The following is a 21,500-nucleotide window of genomic DNA, read 5'->3' as shown; positions in this document are numbered from 1 at the left end:
ATGGTCTCTGGCTAGCATTTAACGCCAGTTTGGGCTATCAAATCTCAGACAAAGTATGGACTATTATATATTACTGAAAAGCCCAAGATGTCTACTTTTTAACTCAATTGAAAGCGCGCTAATTGGGTCTCTGTAGCTCCATAAAATCCACTTCGAGTGCAGGAGGGTCAGAATCCAACAGCATATGCAGTCCTTTCTCAGCCTCTGAATCAGATTTTTGCTCAGATCCCTTAATTTCAGCCAGAAAATACCTGAAATTATAGAAAAATACACAAACTCATAGTAAAGTCCATAAATGTAATTTTTGCATAAAAACTAGTAAAAATATAATAAAAAGTAGCTAAAATATACTAAAAACTACCTAAAAGCAATGCCAAAAAGCGTATAAATTATCCGCTCATAAGTTAGTCATGGGTTTCATTAATTCTTGCATGTTGTGATGTTTCCTACTCTTGCACTCTAGGTATTTGTTAAAATACTTTCACTAGTTTTTGGGTAGTTTTCTTGACTCTTGGCTAAGCTAAGGGAATTGAGTGATCTTGAGTCATTGGGTCTCATTGAATTGGAGATTTGAGAACCCTTGGTGGTCAGTTTGATAACCATTGCTACTTGCCTACTACTAAGTCAATTAGTAGATAGGTTAGGACTTATGGATTGATGTTGATCAAGCCATTTGACATGCTTCAAGTATAGAAGTAAACTTAATGAGCTTGGTTCCTCATAATTATCAATATTTGATTTGTTGACAAGGATGGTGATCTCAATTACCTATGTCTAGCTAAGAGTTCTTTCCATTTCTTTTATTAGTTCTTGTTATTTTACTTTCTTGTCATTTATACTTTCTTGTCAATTTACCAAATCAAACCCCCCTTGTTTTTCATAGCCAATAACTGACCACTTCATTGTAATTCCTTGTGAGACGACTCGGAGTCTAAATACTTCGATTAATTTTCATTGGGGTTTGTACTTGTGACAAAACCAAAATTTTTGATAGGGAGGATTGTTTGTTGGTGTAGAGCAATACTTGCAACGAGAATTAACTTTGAGAAATTTTATACCATCAAAGAAGTCACTTATCAACCCTCACCGGATGTGTATCCGCTCTAGGCACTCAAGTGTATGGGGTTGATTCACTCAATTCTCCCCTAATCATGCTTTCCAAGATTTGTTTTTCATCTAACAATCAACAATTATTTCATGCATGCATACAAATATCATGAGGACTTTCCCATAGGTTGTAATGGGGCTAGGGTCAAGGTAAGGATGCATATGGTCAAGTGGACTAGAATTTGAATCTTTGATTAACTTAAACTTCCTACCTAACTTATGACAACCTATACAATTCTAAACAAACCTAACTACCCATTCTTCACTTTTTCACACACACTCATGCATTCTCTTTTGATCACCACACATATGTATTGATTTTTTTTTATTGACACCTTGAACTTTGGGGCATTTTGTCCCCTTCTTATTGCAATTGTTTTTCTTTCTTTTCTATTTTTTTCTTATATATATATATATATATATATATATATATATATATATATATATATATATATATATATTCTTTTTATTTTTCTCATTTTTTTCAAACTAAAATATATACAAGAACATCAATGCATATGGTTTCACATTTGACTAATACATGAGTATGTACCCAATTCCCAAGATTTTTCAACACAAATACAAAATATACTTTCATCTCTACCCAATATTCCCAACTTCCCCAAAATCAAATGATGAACACTCTCACTAGCCTAAGCTAATCAAAGATCCAAACAAGGGACATTTATTATTTTTCACTTAGGCTTGTAATGAGCTAAAATTAAGAACAAATGGGTTAAGCATAGGCTCAAAATTGGCTAACAATGGAAGATAAAAGGTAAGGCCCTTTAGGTAAGTGAGCTAATTGAAACAATGGCCTCAATCATGTAATTGTATGTATACATGGAATAATGGACATATAGACTCAAACAAATCAAAGATCACAATCATAGAAAGAGAATAATGCACACAAGAATGAAAATAAGTGGCTATATGATGTAACCACACAATTAGGCTCAAATCTCACATGCTTGTGTTCTTAGCTCAAAAACATGATCCATAAAATATATAATTCAAGCAAGTTCTAAAAAATATTTTTTTTCAATCAATTGGGGTGCCCTATATAGATAAAATCCTTGGAAAATATCATGATTTTGACTAAGCTTAATATATACATATGCAATGCAAGAAAATGCAACTAAAAATCCTAAAATGAAATGCAAAAGTGTTGGGATTAGAAACTTGTGACCAAAAAGCGCCGAATGATCGGAAGACTTCCCCACACTTAAAAGTTTGCACCGTCCTCGGTGCACTACATGAGCAAGGGGGTACGGCGACTTTCCGAGTTACCACCTTCATCTGGTAGGTCAACCGGTTGCTGCGTGTTCTTCTTCCCGCTTCCATTTTTGCTTATGGTGCATCAATCATGAAAAACAAAATAAACACCGTAAAATGAGAAAATACAAAAGCAAGGAAGCGTGAATTATTGGAATGAGGTAAATCACTAGAATTGAGTGAGTGAATTGGTGTGACATTGATGAAAAATAGGTGTGTGGGTTCTAAAATTGCGCGCGATTTAGAACGCACACATACTAGTATAAAAACTTATGTCGCAATTACACAAAAGAAAACATGCACTTCACTCATTCTAGTGTGCTTGAGATACTCTAAACTTGTAGGCTAAGACAACCAAACAAAGTAGTGAAGAAGCATAAAAGCATTCAAGCAGAAATCAAGCAATTGTGAAATTGGATAATGAATGGGTATTGATTGATGTATAAGTGAAATTAGTGAACAAAATGGTATATGAAACTTACACAACAATCAATGACACATATTGAAGTTGTTGCAACACCTAAGTGACATAGAGGTGGAACACATGGATGCTATAGAACTTAGGAAAAAGAAGATAGAAGTGAAAATCAATCACATAGCAAGCAATCTCATACACGGTTCTGGAATAGCGATGGGGACAGTAATGTTCTCACCGACTAGCATTATCTAATAGTTTAAGTACAGTTGATATAGTTGATGCACAATCAAAATATGGTTTTTTGGGGTGGAATTTGTGGCGGCAACCTATAGGTTTCGTCGTTTTTCTAATTTTTTCCCTAGCAGAATGTGAAAGCCGCCGATTCGTTCTAATCGAGCCTCTCGATCTGTCATTATACCTCTCGAAGTAGAAATAATGACAATTCCCATCCCCCCTAAAATTCTCGGAATTTGTTGATAATTAGAATAGACAGCCAATCCGAAATGTCACAAAATCCTCTGCTCTTCGGGGATGTCCTCAGCGCCGAGGAACCTGTATATAATAAAAACAAATTACTAAAAATATAATCAAATTCGATTTATATTAATATTTCATTTTTTTTTTCGAATTTGAATTCATTTGTTTTTCGCGATTCTATGTTTTCAACACTAAACTAATATTGACAACAGTATTGAAAGGTCCATAAAGCTCTACAAAGCTCAAAAATATGTCACTAGGTAGGCTTTCGATCCAAATTCACAACTCTACAATCTCAATGCATGGAATAAGTGATGTGAATAAGGGTAAACCATAAACAAGCACCACCTAAAAAAAAATGCAATGATAATATACAATTGCCTAACAATGGATGATGAATGCCCGCATGGTGGCCAAAACATGCAATCCAAAAGAGTGAAGAAGCTTAAAGGCAATGTAACATGTACTTGGTGTTCACAAATGTTAAACATGAAAAGTTCCAAACCAAGTAACCAAATACAACCTCAACAAAGAAATCCAACAATGACAATTAACAATAATGACGTTAAACTAACATCCTATTAGTAATAAGCAGCAGTAAATAGTAAGCAAGATTAGTAATCCAACACTTATAATGGAAAACGAAAATTAAACTAACTAACTAACTAAAAGAAATGGTTTTATATGGTGTTTGGTAGTGTTGGATGATGTTTGAAGGGTGGAAAGAAAAGAAGAGGAGAGAGAAAAAGGAGAGAAATGAAAAGAAGAGAAGAAAAGAAGATGATTGATGTAGGGCAGGCCACGCGTGCGCGTCAGTGACACGTGCGTGTGGAGTGGCGGAATGGCAGCGATGCGTACGCGTAAGGCACGCGTGCACGTCGATGGGTTATTTCGAGAGCGACGCGTACGCGTGACTTGGCTTGCGCGTTTCGCACAGTGCACGCGCGCTGTTCGCGTGACTCTCGGGAAAATGGCTTGGAGGTGAAAGCATGCAATCCACGTATACATGTGCATGACGCGTCCGTGTGGGTGGTTGAAATTACTTGGGTCACGCGTACACGTGAGGCACGCGTATGCGTGGATTGGTGCCCTGTTTTTCAAAATTTTTCTATGTTTTTGCACCAAACCAAGCATTCCAAAACTCCAAACAGCTACCAAAACATCATAAAACCTTTTTTAACCTATTAGACTCCCAAATAAACTCAAGTAACTAAACGAAACATGAAATTAAACTAGTTTTACCAATATTTACAAATGAAAAAATGAAAAGAGTTTACCATGGTGGGGTGTCTCCCACCTAACACTTTTGTTTATTGTCTTTAAGTTGGACTTATGGGGAGCTCTTCATCAAGGTGACTTGTGCTTGAATCCATCCTTGAACATCCACCAATGCTTGGACTTCTATTGTGCTTCATCATTCAAAGTTAATAACTCCAAGCTTTGATGGAGTTCTTCACAAATCATGGGCTCCAAAGTTGATCCTCATTTTGTAATCCGGGATCTTACACCTTGTTTTCACACCCATCTTGAAGTTGATTACGTTGAGTCCATCTGGGTGGTAAGAAAGACGAATTCTCATGAAGGTACCAAACGATCCTCCTAGTCCCATTCAATTGAGCACTACACCAATCCATGTTCCTCAATTTTGAGCTTCCAACTATAATGAGCCTAGACTTATAGCGCCAACCACTAAACATCCTTCTTTTATGCTTAATTCCACAAAGCGCCCTAAGTTGGCCATCCGTTTCAAGAATACCAAATTCAAGTGGGATAATAAAGCTAAGAGTTAGAAGTTTTACCCACTCAAATGAAGGATTAGATGACAACCTAGGTGGAGGAGTTCCCAACAGTCTTGACAAAGCACACTCCACTCCCGTCCATCCTCTTCTAGAGGCGTCCACCACTTGGCAAGGTTCTTCAAGCTCTACCTCTTGCCAAGCTTCCTCAAGTTCACATTCTTCTTCACCAAATTCTTCTATCTCTTCCTCATCACACAAATCATAAATAGGAGGTTTAGTGAAGTTTACCTCATCATCAATTTCAAGCATATTGGGGAAGGACTCATCAAGATCAAAAGGATCACATGTTGATTCGGAATCATCATAAATAGGAGGGCTTGTTGCTTGGAACACTTCTTCCAATTCTTCACTCAAAATATGTCTTGGAGGTTTCACATCCTCTTCAACATTGCTTTCTAGCCCAATGGAAGAAGGTTCAACAAGATCATCAAGGGGATTGATCAATCTGGACAAAAAATCACTAATGATGGAATCCACTTCTTGATCAACTTCCCTCAACTCTCTATCCACTTCCTTAGCATCACTCTCCTCTTTGACATCCTTTCCAAACTCCATGGAAGATGGCTCTTCAATTTAAGATTCCTCTATGTGCTCAACATATCCTAAACATCCACCCACTACTTCTTCTTGATCAACAATCTCTACCTCCTCCTCTTGTTGTACTTCTTGCTTTGACTCTTCTTCCTCACCTTGGAGTTCCAAATTCACTCCCTCACTAAACCCTTTGGTTGCTTCTCCACATTCAACAATGGGAGTACCTTGATCGCATAGGTTCAGGCGGGATGAGGCCATGTTGCTAACGGCTTCCGCTATGGTAGCGAGCACGGCTTCTATTTTCTTGAACTCTTCTTCGTGATTCATACACCTAGCTAGAAGTTCTTGTTTCTCTCGCATTAGGTCTTCCGATGAAGGTGGTGGTGGAAGAGAGGATTCATTGTTTGAGGGAAGGGTATTATAGTTGGAAGGTAGTTCATATTAGTGAAATTCATGAGGTGGTATGTATGGACTTTGTGGTTCATGGGAGTATTGGTATTGGAATGGTGGTGGCTCTAGATATGGTTCATATGGTGGTTGGTATGGTGGGTATAGGTTAGGGTCATATGGAGGTGGATGGTGGTATGAGGCTTGTGAGTATGGTAGAGGGTTATATTGTGGAGGGGGTTCATATGCATATGATGATTGTGGTTGACAACCACAATGAGGGTTATCACACACATTAGATTGGTATGCATCTTGGAGTGGTTCTTGCTCATAGTACATTGGGGGAGGTTGTTGCCATGGAGGTTGATCAAATGCTTGAGGCTCCTCCCACGTTTGGTTGTTCCTTCCTTGATGCATGTTGCCATTGTAATTTCCATCTCCTACAACATAGTTAGAACCACACTCATAGCCAAAATGATGAGAATTCATAGTTTCAAGAGAAAATAAAAACAAATACTAATAAGAAACAAAGAGAGCAAAATCCTATACTAGCAAAAACTGACAAACAAACCAAGAATCAAGCTATTCACAATATATACAATAGCCAATAACATAGCACCATTGCAATTTCCCAGCAACGGCGCCATTAATTTGATAGCGAGAATTGTCATCGGCCTAGATTTTCTTCTTATAGAAAAGAATTAATTCGTTGTAAGCATAGCTCCAAACCAACAAACAACTCTCGCATCAAATTAAATTTTGGTTTTGTCACAAGTACAAACCCCAATGAAAATTAACCAAAGTATTTAGACTCCAGGTCGTCTCACAAGGAATTGCAATGAAGTGGTCAATTATTGGCTATGAAGGAACAAAGGGGGTTTGATTGGTAAAAGGGCAAGAAATTAAATGGGCAAGAATTTAAATGACAAGAAGAGTAAATCAAGCAAGCAATTAAAGGAAGCAAGTAATAAAGAGAGAGACATTCATGGCAAGAATTGAGAATATAGGCCTTCTATCCTAGTCATGCAATGATTAATTCATCTTATTTAGTCAACTCCAACAGCGGAAGAAGGTATCATGTTATCTTCACATAGGGAGAATGTCAAACAAGACTAATCAATCACATCACAATAATAAACAAGAATTTATCTTATTTTGTCATCTCCAATGTTGGAAGAAGGTGTAAGTTATCTTCCATGAGAGAAAGTCAAAAAAGACTAGTTAATCATAATCCAAATGTCCTAATCAACTCACTAATTGGATTAGCAAGAGATTAGAGTCAATGAAAATAATATTAACTAACAACTCTAGATCACCAACATGAGTTGGGTTTTCATGACTCAAGATTTCTTAATTACTCTTTCCAAGCCAAGAATGCTCAAAATCTACTCTAAAGCCCAACCAAGTATTTTGTCAAACACTTGGTGGGTACAAAAGGAAAGCATGGTAAAAGTGCAAGAATAGTAAATCTACCAACTACCAATTGTAAGAAAAGTAAACCAACAATTCAAATCATCAATAAAAGAACATCAAACATTAAATTTTATTAAATGTAAACAAAATCCAACATGAGCATTCATAAACATAAAAGAGACATAAAAGTAAAATTGACAAGAGAACTAAGAAGAATAGAGTAGTATAAATAAGAAATTGTAAAGGAAACAAGATGAATTCAAGAAATCATGCCTAGATCTAAGATGGAAATATCCTAGGAACCCTAATTCTAGAGAGAAGAGGGAGCTTCTCTCTCTATAAACTACACTACATGATGCTAAGCTACAAACAATTGCTCCCCCTTTGCTCAATATTTAATTCTGCATCAAATACCCTCAGAAACAAGTTGGATTTGGGCCTGGGCAGCTCAGAAATCACCCCAGCGATTTGTCTTTAAGTGAGTCACGTGCCGCGCGTCACGCGTGCGCGTGCTTCACGCGTGCACGTCGATGGCAAAAACCCATATTCACGTGTACGTGTGCTTGACGCGTGCGCATGGCTTGAAAAATCTCCAATGCACGCGTGCGCGTGAATGGCGCATGCGCGTGGGTTAATGTACTCCAAATCCTTATTTCCTCATGCATTCTCCACTTTGTATGCTTTTCTCTTTATTTCTTCCATCCAATACTTGCCTTGTGGACCTGAAATCACTCAATAAACACATCAAGGCATCGAATGGAATTAAAGTGAATTAAAATCACCAATTTAAGGGCCTAAAAAGCATGTTTTTACACTTAAGCACAATTTAAGGGAGAATTACAAAACCATGCTATTTCATTGAATAAATGTGAGAAAATATGATAAAATCCCCTAAAATAAGCACAAGATAAACCACAAAATTGAGGTTTATCACTTTCCTGGGACCTTATTTATTATATATGTGGGCACCTTAACCATACTGAGAACCCCCAGTTCTCATCCCATACAATATTGTTGTTTTTCAGATGCATGTTGAGAAGCACCACTCTGTATTCTGGAGACTCTGATGAAGCGAAGAACTCTTGGGACTCATGGGCGTATTTTGTTTATATTTATATATGTATATATATTCTCCACCTTGTATTTTATGTTTGTCCCTCTTAGAGGTTGACTCGGAAAAATAGGTTGTCATTTTTCTACTTTGGGTCACTTTGGGATTCTCTCACATATATATATATATATATATATATATATATATATATATATATATATGATATAATTAACAAAGCTTCTAACTCAGTTCGCGAAGATAAACCAGCCAGAGCATATAGGTATATATATATATATGTATATATATATATATACATATATATATATATATGTATATATATATATATACATATGTATATATGTATATATATATATATACATATATATATATCAATGATATAATTAACAAAGCTTCTAACTCAGTTCGCGAAGATAAACCAGCCAGAGCATATAGGTATATATACCTATATGCTCTGGCTGGTTTATCTTCGCGAACTGAGTTAGAAGCTTTGTTAATTATATCATTGATATATATATATATATATATATATATATATATATATATATATATATATATATATATATATATATATATATATATATATATATATATATATACCTATATGCTCTGGCCGGTTTATCTTCGCGAACCGAGTTAGAAGCTTTGTTAATTATATCATTGACACTCTCTTTTTATTATTCATATACATATATCTTACGTTTCTTTGTACGCAAGTTTCCATTTTTGTGAGCGTTACGACTTTTGTTTTAAACTTTCCTTCAAAGGCTCCTAGATATAAAACTTTTTCAACTATATTATATATATTTTTTCATTTTTAGAGGTCGTAATACCTCGCCACCTCAATTTTATGACTTAAGCATAAGATCTGTGTGGTAGGGTATTACATTATGGTATCAGAGCAGTTCGTTCCCGTAGAGCTTGGGGAATGGACTGACTATGCTTCTGAGTATACTCTGTTTGTGTGTACATACTATATTGGATGTCTGCTTCACATATATAGCATAAATATTCATGAGCATTACTTTTGGAGATTCGAAACACTAGACTTTAGATATTAAGACTGATTACTTTAATATTAATTGTTCAGTGTAGACAAGACCAAAATGGCATCTCGTGAACGCGAGTGAGATAATATGGTTGATTCTTGGCTGCTGCTGTGGAAGCTTCTGCTGAAGGAATGAAGTGAACAAACTAAAAATAGTGACAGAGACGGTAATGAACTCGTAGTGGAGAAAACCAAGGACTCAGAACTTGTGTAGCTATATTAAAAGTCAATGGCATTAGTTAGAAAGGTAAAAAGATACAAGAAGATGTTTGGTAGAAGCAAGAGAAGGATTATGTTCGTAGTAGTTGATAATCAGAGTGACGCTACGAAAGCGCGACGATTTTGGTGGCTCTAGAATTGTATCGACGTGAGAATAGAGTTTTAGGATATGAGAGTGTCTTGAGGAATTAGTGTAGGATCGAGGAGTGAAAAGTGTGTGTGATTTAGGCTATAACGGATTGAATCAGACTAAGAGATTGAAAAATTGATTAGTGTTTGAAATAGTTGAGAAGGATTAGAGATCGATTTGGTTTTGATAGGATCCTTGGAGGATAAGGGAGTTTGTAGTCAATAAGAAAGAGTGAGATGAAACTAAGAATGAAATAGACGGGTTTAGCTTAGACGTGAAATGGGAATAGGCTGTTAAATTGATGTTGAAGAATGACAAAATAAATGGTAAGAGGTCGGTTGAATTTGAGGGAGCGTATATGGAGAATTGAGAGCAAATTTTTTAGGACGAAAATTTCTGTTAGAGGGGTAGAATGTAAACCCCAAGTAATTACTGAATAATTAGTTAATAAATTAATTATTGATTAAATAAATCATAAAATGAAATTTTATGATTTAGTGAGGTAGAACTAATTAAAATAAGAATTTTGACACTAATTTTAAAGGATTTGGCCCAAGATTGGGCCGAACGGGCTGAACCAAATGAGCCAGGCCCAAAATGGCCCAAGGCTCATCCCACTTATATATAAATGAAGGGCATCAGCCCTTCTTTCCTCAATTGAGGCTGGAAACATGCTACATGCATTGGAGGAAGGGGGAGAGCATGTGAAATTTCAAAACCCTTAGTGGTGATTCAAATCCTTGTAACTTTTGATCCGGAGCTCCAATCGCCGCACTGTTTGCAGTCACGTGACCAATGCGACGAGCTCTAAAAAGCTAAATCATTGATTAGGTAAGAAAACCACTTCTGTATTCTAGTTCTCTCCTCCCCAAATTTCAAATTCAATGTGTAATCATGTTAGATTTTGCTTGATTTCGGTGTTTAGGTTCGAATTAATTCACGAGTATTGTCGGGTTTAACTCATTGGAGCTGTGGGTCAAGTAAGCACTTTTAATTTCTTTGTGAAATGTTGAATTAGTAAACCCTATGTTGATTATAGTGAATATTATGATGTTAGATTGAAACTGGTTGTGCATTGGAGACAATTTGAGGAATCGAAAATTTGAGGTCATGTTTCGGAGGCCGGGTTTTGTTGGTGAGGTTTTAGAATCTTGGAAACTTGTGGTCTGGGAACACTTAAGGTGTTCTGGGTTTATTGAAAAATCAGCCAAGGTATGATTTTGGTTTTTCGTATATAATATGTACGGTATCGTGAAAACTTAGGCTAGATGACTATAGGATAAGTTGAATATGTGTTTGGAGCATCTTTAATGATTTTAGTTGTCAATGTATGTTAAAATTATGAGGTACGATTGAATTAATGATTCATTGATGTGAATGTGGTTGGTGTTAGTAAAATGGATTAATGAATGATGATTTTGATGCTAATGGATGAGGATTTTGAATGCGAACATATGAATGTTAATAAATTGATAATTGTATTTTTATATTTGAGAATTCGTGGAATGAAGTGGTTCAAATTAAGGCATGGTTGATTGTGATTGAATATAGAGTTGTGTTAGGTATATTTAGAGTCATTTTTAAATGTAGAACTTTGGTTTTGATAAAGGAAAATTGGTGAAATAGAGGTTTAGAAGTCTTTGGTGAGAACTTGGTTTTTCACTGAACTTCGGTGAGTCATAACTCCGCTTTTGGACCCCTAAATTGTTTCAAACTTATTTTTTATAAAAATTAGGTCTGTGAATCTTATGCCGTTCGAAGAACGGATGAAAAATATTTTAAATCGAGAAAGTTATATGCGTTGGAAGTTTGGATTGCAATGTTAAAAATTCTGCAGCATTCAACACTTTTGCCAATCTGCAAATCTTGTGTACACGACCACTGCACGCAACGCGACCAACCTTTTCGGGTTGGGCAAGTCGTGTATGCGAGCAAGGAGCTTGCGAACGCGAGCAGGAAAAAGTTCATCCACTCGTACGTGTGGCCCATGCGTACGCGTGACCCTTGAAATTAGCAAAGTGAGTTATGTTTTAAAATATAATTTTGAACCTCTAAACCTCTGTTTTTACTGTTTCAGATCCTAAGGATTAGTTTTAAGCATAGTGACGAGATTAAGCTATGAAAAGGAAGGTTACTTGGAAGTGGAGAAAGGTTTGGAAGGATAAATTAGGGTTGGGAAAGTGTAGAACAGGTGATGATGTATGATTAATGAATTGAGAATGGTAAGTTTTGACTTGTGATGTGACTGGGTATGGCCGCAATGGTCGAGATGGCAAGGTCTGGGTGCGAAACTTGCGTGTTAACTTGAAAATGTGTTCGGATGGCAAGTTGAGGATGGATGATTCCCTCTCTTGTCCTGATAAGGATGTGGGAAAAGTGGAAAGGCACTCTCTTTCATATTTTTTTTCCCACATTCTTCTCTAGTTGCAAGGTGGTAAGGCACGCTCTTTCGATGTGAAAAGGTACTCTCCTACATATATCCTCCAGGAGAAGGTGGAAAGGCACGCTCCTTCGATGTGGAACGCCACTCTCCTTCGTTTATGATCCTCCTGGAGATGTGCAACCTAGAGACAAATGTATGGGTTAGCTATCAGATGTGTCGGGTTCTGGCGATATAACCGACACGTGAGCTCACTGCCAGTAGGACAGGCATGCATCATGTTGCATTTGTTTGCTTTGTTTGGGTGTGCATACTTGTTTTGGCTTGCCTAACTGATAAATTGTGTATAACTGGTAACTGTGATACTTGCTGTAACTGTTCTTTAAATATGTTTTCCTTGTATTTGCTTGTGTTTGTGATTGTCCTTTTGTTTGAGTACTTTGGTGGTGGACTGATAATAATGATGTTTTATTTTGAAATGGACCAGAGGCCGGGTTGAGTTTATTTGGGCCGAAGGCCGAGCTGGTTTGATTTGGGCCATAGACCATGACTGGTTGGGTCAGTGGAAGAAGATAGAAGTTATCAGAGAAAGTCATCAGAAGCCTAATGGAAAAAAAGGATAGGATGAAGAAAGGCTAGTGAAGTTCATCTCAGAAGAAAGATCTGAAGTAAGGCATGGCAAGATTTTTGCCATTAAAGGAAAGATTTGAAGAAGAGTTTCAAATTTTTCATACCAAGAAAAGAAAGGATCCGCCTCTGTCAGAGAGGAAGATCTCAGTTGTAAAAGTTCACTTCCATTTTTGTTCATCAAAGAAAGCAGGTAGCCGCTGAGCTACACGTAGGAAGAAGCAAAAATGGAAAACAAGGAGCTGTCCTGAGTCAGAAGTTCATCAAGGGTCCGAATCAATTCATGGGTCCAAAGTTAAGATCAAAGGCTCATATTGAAGAAGCTTGATGAAAATGGTTGAGAGAGGTACATGCATGTTGGTTTTTGGTTTTCCCTCTCTCTTCTCATTATCCGAACCGCTGCTGTTTTTGGTTGGAGAAGAAGTTGTTTGGTTGAACTGGTTTCAACCTTGGAAGCTTCCCCTTCTATATTAAGGGTGAACGGCCAAGCATTGAGATCAAAGAGAGAAAGTGAAAGCGCAGAGTTCTCATAGCTACCCAAGCTTATTGAGTTCTTCTCCTTCAATGAGTTTCATTTTAGTTTCTTTTTCTTAGTATTGTCTGTTTGTGCTTCATGGTGAAAAAGGCAAACATGGTGAGGTTTGTAAGAAAAAGCCAGTGAGAGGTAAAAGGCAGTGATCAAGATTAGAGAAAAATCCATAGATGTCTCAGAGTTTCTTTGTACATCTGTCTATTTGTGTTTGATGATCCTGTAAGAATTCCCTTGCAAGTTGGGTTAGCACTATGTGGTTGAAATCTAGGGTTGAGTCCTAGTCAAGTTCAGATTGGGTGTAGAATCTGGATTTGTCCCAGATAGGAATGGGTAGTTTCCAGGGAGAAATTGGTGTTTGTAATGTTCTGATAACATAGGGAAATTCCATCATTATTGTGATGGATACTGGATGTAGGCCACATTGCACCTAGTGGCTGAACCAAGATATATCTGGTTTTAATTCTTCTTCTCTACTCCTTTCTCAGTTTCTAGTTATCAGGAGACAAAAACAAAAGTGTCTCTCAACTCGACAAGAGACAAAAACAGAAATATCTCCTGAAGTTTCTTTAAAAAGGCATAAATCAATATTCAACAAAAAGGGGCTAAGATTCAACCCCCCCTTCTCTTATCCACTGATTACCATCAATTATGTTATGTGAAAGTGAAATCAAGGGTTAGAGTTAAAGGAAACAGAAAGTAAACTGCAGAGTTAGGGTTACACTTTGACATGGGTACCTTAGAAAGTTTTGTCAAATTTAAGGTTCAGTTTATTCCTTTAAGTTTTATAATCTGAGTGCCGGTGTTCTAGCTTTCCCGGGACCTTATTTATTATATATGTGGGCACCTTAACCATACTTAGAACCCCCGGTTCTCATCCCATACAATATTGTTGTTTTTCAAATGCAGGTTGAGAAGCACTACTCTGTATTCTGGAGACTCTAATGAAGTGAAGAACTCTTGCGACTCAAGGGCGTATTTTGTTTATATTTATATTTGTTTATAGATTCTCCACCTTGTATTTTATGTTTGTCCCTCTTAGAGGTTGACTCGGAGAAACAGGTTATCATTTCTCTGCTTTGGGTCATTTTGGGATTCTCTCATATATATTTATATATATATATATATATACTTATGTGCTCTTGCCAGTTTATCTTCGCAAACTGTGTTAGAAGCTTTGTTAATTATATCTTTGACACTCTCTTTTTATTATTCATATACATATATCTTATGTTTCTTCGTACGCAAGTTTTTGTTTATGTGAGCGTTACGACTTTTGTTTTAAAATTTCCTTCAAAGGCTCCTAGATATAAAATTTTTTCAGCTATATTGTATATATATTTTTATTTTTAGAGGTCGTAATACCTCGCCACCTCAGTTTTATGACTTAAGCATAACACTCTGTGTGGTAGGGTGTTACACACCGGGTTGTACCAAGTAATACCTCAGGGAGTGAGGGTCAATCCCACGAGGATTGATGAATTAAGCAACAATGGTTGAGTGTTTTACTTAGTCAGACAAATAGAAAATGATGTTGAGAGTTTAATAGCATTAAACAGTAAATTCAGAGAATTAGAAAGCACGTAGTAAACATGTTGTGAAGATTATATGAGAGAACAGTTAAGGTTTTGGAGTTCTTTATCTTCTAGAATAACTTTTCTTACCAACTATTTTAATCATGTATGATTCAATTCATGGCAAACTGTAAATGACTAAATCCTAATTTCTTAGCAATTTAGTGTCCTCTAACCTAATTAACCACTAATTCCTTGGTCACTTAAGTTCAATTCTAGTTTATGTGCCACAAAAACCCTAATTACCTAAATATAAGAGGATTATATGTCACGTATCCTATTAAGTCCAGATAATTAGTGATTTAGGAGAAATTGTTTTCAAGCTGTTGTTCAGGTAAATTGCTTTTCCAAGGTTTACAAGAACTCAAATAGAATAAGGGTTATTCTTTCGATCTACCTAAATCCTTAAGATGAAGAATGAAAACAAATTCTTGATATTGAAATCAAAACAGTAATTAAAATAGAAGAGTAATAGTATCAATCCATACAATAAATAGATCTCCTAACCTTAACAGTTGAAGTTTAGTTGCTCATGCCTTAGAGAGAAAACAAAGATTCAGAAAAACTGTAAACTGTAGAATGAGGTGCGTAAAAGACAAGTTTGCCCGAAGGGCTGAAACTTTTCTCTTTTATATCTAATCCTAATAAATGTAAAATATATTTTCTAAAACTAAATAATATGTTTTTCTATTTGTAATAAAAATAAAAGTTTTAATCAAAATAAATAATAAATCTTCGAAGGCTAATAATTGATCGATGCGGGGACCACTACTGTGCTTTGGACTGGTGCCTAACTTCAGTATATTGAAGTTAGGCGTGGCCTTGGCAGCACGTTCTGGAGAGTAATTGCTTCATCCAGCGCCTAACTTGGAAAATCTCAAGTTAGGCGCCAACATGGTCGTACAGATTGGAGAAGAAGTGTATATTATTATATATCGTTGGAAAGTTCTGAAATTTGGCTTTCTAATGCTGCTAGAATCACTTCAATTGAATCTCTATATCTCAAGTTATGTCCATTAGAGTGCAAGGAGGTCAGATTTGACAACATCATCCACTTTCTACCTCTTCTTCTATAAAACTCTGTCAAATCCATCTGAATGCTACCTGAAATAAATAGAATTGCACAAAACTCAAAGTGGCATTCATAGTGGATAAAAAGTATTTAAATCTTGATTTAACTTAACAATTCAAATATAAATTCATTAGGAAAATATAGGAAAGATGCTCACGCATCACTTTCCAGCTGGTACGGCTGACCTCTAGCATCCCTACTCCACTATGCTCCAGGGAGGCATATATCTATGAGGACCTGGTCCAGTCTTTGATCAGTGTTGACCCTCTGAGTGTAAGAGTGAGGGTCATCTCAAGATGGTGGCAACTGCAGTACATCCCTTACCCTCTCTAGACCAAACTCTATGATCCTCCCTCAAACTATCGTGTGCTAGTTCATTGGGTCAGGGTTCACGCCTTAGAAGGAGTTGACTATGAAGGGTGGTTAGTATATAGGGGATGAATGGGGATAGAAAAGTGGGTAAGGGGTGACAGGGGGAGGGGGCGTTGGGTTAGACAGTCAAAGGGGACGATCAACGGGGAGGGGGGAGGGCAATTAAGCATTGCTAACGGTTAAACCCTTTCTTCAATTTTGAAATCTGCGTTGCTGGTGTTAAACGCTGACCACGGCGCTCAGCGCCACAACATTGCAAAATTTGTTCCATCTGGGGCGTTAAACGTCCTCCATGGCGTTTAACGCCAATACTGGAATTTTTTTTTAAGGGACGAGGGCCTGGCGCTAAATGCCCATGTGGCATTTAGTGCCCTATGATGCATGAACTTCTTGAGATTGGTGCCATCTAGGGCGTTAAACGCCCTGGACGCCATTCTTGGCACTAAACGCCCAGCCTGGTGTTCAGCGCTCAACTTGATGCAACTCCACCTTGATTTGCGTGCTCTTCAGCGCTAAACGCCCATCTTGCCATTTAGTGCTAGGCACCCAAATGGAAATCCCCTCCAGGGTATTTTGCTATATTCTAAACACTTTGCATGACCACAAACATCATAAAACCAAGGAAAACTATGAATAAAAATAAAAGATAAATGAAAATCAAACTGAAAGAAAAACCAAAGGATACTCAGGGTTCGGTTGCCTCCCAACAAGTGCTTCTTTATCGTCACTAGCTTGACAGTCAGCTCTGCTAAAGAGAGGGGTGGTCGTAGGGCATTAGCTCACCTCTCACTATAAATCTTTTTCCTGTGCTTTCATGGATTAACTCTATATGCTCAAGAGAGAGGATCATGTTCACTATATTAGGTAAGATTGGACTTTTAGTAAATACCACCTTCATTTCTGGTGAGAAATCATCAGCGGGGATCTTCTTGTTCCTCCAACCCTTGGGTACCTTCTTCTTGGGACCTTCCTCCTTGGTGGACGATTCACACCCAACACCAAATTTAGGTTTGATGTCAGGAAAAATTGTATTAGTTCCCACCAAAGGAAGTTTGAGTTGTGAACTCTTCTTTACTTAAGTCAGGGATACTTGAGGACATGGGTTAGTGAGCTCACTCTTCATGCAAGTGCCTCCTTCACTAGAGTGAGTAAGGGTCTAAAAACCTTAAATACCAAATATTCCTCATGTATCCTCAGAATCAATTCACCTTTTTCCACATCAATTAGAGTTTTTCCAGTGGTCAGGAATGGTCTTCCTATGATTATAGAGTCGTTTTCATCCTCGCCCATGTCAAGGATCACAAAATCTGCAGGGAGGAAAATTCTCCAACCTTAACCAAGACATTCTCCACTATTCTATGTTCATGTTTTAGAGATTTGTTTGCCATTTGTAACGCTATCCTTGTAGGTTGAGCCTCTTGGATTTGTAGCTTCTTCATCACAGACAAGGGCATTAGATTGATACTTGCACCAAGGTCACATAGGACTTTGTCAAAGGTTATGTTCCCAATAGTGCATGGAATCTGTAAGCTCCCTAGATCTGGCATCTTCCTTGACAACTTACTCTGAATTATTGCACTACATTCCTTGGTCAGGACCACTGTTTTAACTCGCTTTAAGGTATTCTCTTAGAAAGTAAGCTCTTCATGAACTTAACATAGAGAGGCATTCGCTCTGGAACCTCAGCGAAAGGAATATTGATTTGCAACTTTCTAAAAACTTCCAAGAACTTGAGAATTTCTCGTCCTTGGTCTCCTTTTGGAGCTTCTGAAGATATGACATCTTTGACTTGTGCTCAGGTGCCTTGGGTGGGGCTTGTGCTATGGTACCCTCAGTCTTTTCTGGAGCTTCTGTTTCCTCTGATCCCTTGGAAACTTGTACTTTTCCCACTTTCACTGGTTCACTTACCAATGTGATTGCGTTGCACTCTTTTCTTGGATTAGGCATTGCGTCACTAGGAAGAGTGTTAGGAGGCCTCTCAGGTATTTGCTTGCTCAACTGGCCTACTTGTATCTCCAAGTTTCGAAGTGAAGCTCTGGTCTCCTGCATGAAACTATGAGTATTCTTGGAGAGTTTTGCAACTATAGAGGCCAAGTCAGAATTATTCTAGGGCTGAGAGGGCACTTGTTGTTGCTGAGAAGCTTGAAACTGACGGTTGTTGAAATTATTCTGATTAAAGCTGCCCTGAGAATTGTTAAAGTTTGCTTGCCTCTAAGATTGGTCTCTCCACCCAAAGTTGGGGTGATTCCTCTATCCCTGATTAAATGTCTTAGAATAAGGATCATTATTGCGATTTCTGGAGGAGTTGCTGATGAGCGGATAATTTATACCCTTTTTGGCATTGTTTTTACATAGTTTTTAGTATATTTTATTTACTTTTTATTATATTTTCATTAGTTTTTATGGAAAAATCACATTTCTAGACTTTACTATGAGTTTTTGTGTTTTTCTATAATTTCAGGTATTTTCTAGCTGAAATTGAGGGACGTGAGCAAAAATCTTATTCAGAGGCTGAGAAAGGACTGCAGATGTTGTTGAATTCTGATCATCCTGCACTCAAAGTAGATTTTATGGAGCTTCAGAAGCCCAATTGGTGCGTTCTCAATTACGTTGAAAAGTAGATATCTTGGGCTTTCCTGCAATATATAATAGTCTATACTTTGCCCGAGATTTGATGGCTCAAACTGGCGTTAAAAGCCAGCCAAAAACTTTCTGGCGTAAAACGCCAGAACTGGCATAATTCTTCGCATTAAACGCCCATTTTGGCACACAGGGTGGCGTTTAACACCAACTTGAGGCATATGCACGTGTAAGATTGAAAGCTCAGCCCAAACACTCACCAAGTGGGTCCCAAAAGTGGATTTCTGCACTATCTGCACTTAGTTACTCAATTTCTGTAAACCTAAGTTACTAGTCTAGTATAAAAACTACTTTTAGAGATTCATTTTGCAACTCATGACATTTTACACTTCATATTGTATCTTCTACGGCATGAGTCTCTAAACCCCATAGGTGGGGGTGAGGAACTCTGCTGTGTTTCAATGGATTAATGCAATTACTACTGTTTTCTATTCAATCACGCTTGATTCTATTCTAAGATACTCACTTGTACTTTAATATAGAGAGTGTGGCCTGGTGATCCGTGACACTCATCACTATTCTCAATTCTATGAACGCGTGCCTGATAACCACTCCCGTTCTATCTGAGCTCAACATAGTCATTAGGTGACAGCTTGAGTGCGTATCTCTTGGGTCTCTGATTCACGGACCGAGTCCGTGAGATCAGAACCTTCGTGGTATAGGCTAGAACCATTGGCAGCATTCCTGGGATCCGGAAAGTCTAAACCTTGTCTGTGGTATTCCGAGTAGGATCTGGGAAGGGATGACTGTGACGAGCTTTAAACCTGTGAATGTTGGGGGCAGTGACAGTGTGCAAACAGATAGAGAGATCCTATTCCGACGCTAGTGGAAACCGACAGATGATTAGCTGTGCGGTAGCTGTACATGGTATTTTTCATCCGAGACGAAAAATTCGACAGTTGATTAGCCGTGCAAAGATCATACCTGTTATTTTTCATCCGAGAGGATCATAAAGCTTGCCATTGAGGGAAGCCATGCGTGTTTGGAGAAGAAGACAGTAAGAAAGCAGAGATTCAGACGACGGAGCATCTCCGGAACCTCAACCTGTTCCTCATTACTGAATCACAAGTACCATTTATTTCATGTTATTTACTTTTCATAAACAAAACCCTTTTTTATCATTAATCTCCTGACTAAGATTTACAAGGTAACCATAGCTTGCTTCAATCTGGCAATCTCCGTGAGATCGACCCTTACTCACGTAAGGTATTACTTGGACGACCTAGTGCACTTGCTGGTTAGTTGTGCGGAGTTGTGAAAAGTGTGATCACAATTTTGTGCACCAAGTTTTTGGCGCCGTTGCCAGGGATTGTTCGAGTTTGGACAATTGACGGTTTATTTTATTGCTTAGATTAGAAAAAATTTATCTTTTTGGTTTAGAGTCACTAAATTTGAGTCTTTTATTATTGTTTTTATTAAAATTTTAAAATCCTTGTTTTCTTTCTTTTAGATTTTTTTCAAAAATTTTCAATAAATAAATAAAAACCAATAAACTGATAATTGAGTCTTCTGTTTGAATTTAATCTCATGTTTTAAGTTTGGTGTCAATTGCATGATTTTATTTTTCTTTCAATTTTTCGAATTATATGTTCTTAGTTCTTTCTTAATCTTCAAGTTGTTCTTGTTTATTTTTCTTGTTTGATCTTTAGTTTTTCTTGTTTTGTGTCTCTCCTTGTTTTTCTTGTGCATTTTTGAATTATTAGTGTCCAAAGTATAAAAAATTTTAAGTTTGGTGTCCTTTGTGTTTTTATTTTCTTAAAAATTTCCAAAATTTGTCCTTGGTGTTCATCTTGATCTTCAAAGTGTTCTTGGTGTTCATCTTGACATTCAAAGTTTTCTTGTTTACTTTCTTTGTTTTGATCTAAAAATTCTAAGTTTGGTGTCATTTTATTATTTTTCTCTTTCCTCATTAAATTAAAAAATTCAAAAAAATTTATTTTCCTTTATTTGCTCATTATTTTCGAATTCCTTAGGTTGACTTAGTCAAAATTTTTAAAATTTGGTAGTTTCTTGTTAGGCAAGTTAAAATTTCAATTTTAAAAATTTATCTTCTTAAATCTTTTTCAAAACAAATTCTTTTTCAAATTTCTTTTTATATTTTTCGAAAATCTTTTATAAAATTTTTCAAAATCTTTTTCTTATTCATAATTTTCGAATTACTTGTCTTATTTTATTATTTTGATTGAAAAATTTTAAGTTTGGTGTTCCCTTGTTAAGAAAGTTTCAATCTTTAAAATTTTAAAATCATATCTTTTTCAAATCTTTTCTTTTATTTATTTATTTTTACAAGTATCTTTAATTTTAAGACATATCTTTTTCAAAACTCACTAACCACTTTCTCTCTCTTCATTTTTTCGAAAATCATATCCAAAATTTTTCAAATCTTTTTTTAATTAATCATTTTAGTAGTTGATGAGCGGATAATTTATA

This window comes from Arachis hypogaea, chromosome 19 (genome assembly GCF_003086295.3).
Source record: "Arachis hypogaea cultivar Tifrunner chromosome 19, arahy.Tifrunner.gnm2.J5K5, whole genome shotgun sequence".
Lineage (NCBI taxonomy): Eukaryota > Viridiplantae > Streptophyta > Magnoliopsida > Fabales > Fabaceae > Arachis > Arachis hypogaea.
This window is presented reverse-complemented; position numbering follows the sequence as displayed.